Source organism: Arachis duranensis, chromosome 1 (assembly GCF_000817695.3).
Source record: "Arachis duranensis cultivar V14167 chromosome 1, aradu.V14167.gnm2.J7QH, whole genome shotgun sequence".
In the NCBI taxonomy this organism is placed as follows: Eukaryota; Viridiplantae; Streptophyta; class Magnoliopsida; order Fabales; family Fabaceae; genus Arachis; species Arachis duranensis.
The window spans coordinates 69826239-69828508 of record NC_029772.3 but is presented as its reverse complement, the minus strand read 5'-3'; positions in this window follow the sequence as shown (position 1 = coordinate 69828508).

The window sequence follows — 2270 nt, the reverse complement described above, 5'->3', positions numbered from 1 at the left end:
CTGGCGTTTAACGCCAGTCTGGTGCCCTTTCTGGCGTTAAACGCCCAGAATGGTGCTAGACTAGGCGTTAAACGCCCATTTGCTGCCCTTACTGGCGTTTAAACGCCAGCAAGTTTTTCCTCCAAGGTGTGCTATTTTTCTTTCTATTTTTCATGCTATTTTTGCCTTTTCAATTGATTTTGTGACTTTCCATGATCATCAACCTGTAGAAAACATAAAATAACAAAGGAAAAATAGATAAATATAACATTGGGTTGCCTCCCAACAAGCGCTTCTTTAATGTCATTAGCTTGACAGTGGGCTCTCATGGAGCCTCACAGATACTCAGAGCAATGTTGGAAGCTCCCAACACCAAACTTAGAGTTTGAATGTGGGGGTTCAACACCAAACTTAGAAGTTGGTTGTGGCCTCCCAACACCAAACTTAGAGTTTGACTGTTGGGGCTCTGTTTGACTCTGTTTTGAGAGAGGCTCTTCATGCTTCCTCTCCATGGTTACAGAGGGATATCCTTGAGCCTTTAACACAAGGGATTCTTCATTCACTTGAATGATCAATTCTCCTCTGTCAACATCAATCACAGCCTTTGCTGTGGCTAGGAAGGGTCTGCCAAGGATGATGGACTCATCCATGCACTTCCCAGTCTTTAGGACTATGAAATCAGCATGGATGTAATGGTCTTCAATCTTTACCAGAACATCCTCTACAAGACCATAAGCTTGTTTTCTTGAATTGTCTGCCATCTCTAGTGAGATTCTTACAGCTTGTACCTCAAAGATCCCTAGCTTCTCCATTACAGAGAGAGGCATGAGGTTTATGCTTGACCCTAGGTCACACAGAGCCTTCTTGAAGGTCATGGTGCCTACTGTACAAGGTATTGAGAACTTCCCAGGGTCCTGTCTCTTTTGAGGTAACCTCTGCCTAGTCAAGTCCTCCAGTTCTTTGGTGAGCAAAGGGGGTTCATCCTCCCAAGTCTCATTACCAAATAACTTGTCATTTAACTTCATGATTGCTCTAAGGTATTTAGCAACTTGCTCTTCAGTGACATCTTCATCCTCTTCAGAGGAAGAATACTCATCAGAACTCATGAATGGCAGAAGTAAATCCAATGGAATCTCTATGGTCTCAGTGTGAGCCTCAGATTCCCATGGTTCCTCATTAGGGAACTCATTGGAGGCCAGTGGACGTCTATTAAGGTCTTCCTCAGTGGCGATCACTACCTCTTCCTCCTCTCTGAATTCGGACATGTAGGTCATGTTAATGGCCTTGCACTCTCCTTTTGGATTCTCTTCTGTATTGCTTGGAAGAGTACTAGGAGGGAGTTCAGTAACTTTCTTGCTCAACTGACCCACTTGTGCCTCCAAGTTTCTAATGGAGGACCTTGTTTCAGTCATGAAACTTTGAGTGGTTTTGATTAGATCAGAGACCATGGTTGCTAAGTCAGAGTGGCTCTGCTTAGAATCCTCTATCTGTTGTTGAGAAGATGATGGAAAAGGCTTGCCATTGCTAAACCCGTTTCTTCCACCATTATTGTTGTTGAAACCTTGTTGAGGTCTCTGTTGATCCTTCCATGAGAGATTTGGATGATTTCTCCATGAAGGGTTATAGGTGTTTCCATAGGGTTCTCCCATGTAATTCACCTCTTCCATTGATGGGTTAAGCTTCTTCTTTAGATGAAGCGTCCTTAGTACTGCCTGGTGTAGCTTGCATTCGAGATAGACTTTGAGAAATCATATTGACTTGCTGAGTCAATATTTTGTTCTGATCCAGTATGGCATTTAGAGTATCAATCTCAAGAACTCCTTTCTTCTGATTCGTCCCATTGTTCACAGGATTCCTTTCAGAAGGTACATGAATTGGTTATTTGCAACCATTTCAATGAGTTCTTGAGCTTCTGTAGGCGTCTTCTTCAGATGAAGAGATCCTCCAGCAGAGCTATCCAATGACATCTTGGACAGTTCAGACAGACCATCATAGCAGATACCTATGATGCTCCATTCAGAAAGCATGTCAGAGGGACACTTTCTGATCAATTGTTTGTATCTTTCCCAAGCTTCATAGAGGGATTCACCTTCCTTCTGTCTGAAGGTTTGGGCTTCCACTCTAAGCTTATTCAATTTTTGAGGTGGAACGAACTTTGCCAAGAAGGCATTAACTAGCTTTTCCCAAGAGTTCAGGCTTTCTTTAGGTTGTGAATCCAACCATATCCTAGCTCTGTCTCTTACAGCAAAAGGGAATAGCATAAGTCTATAGACCTCAGGGTCAACCCCATT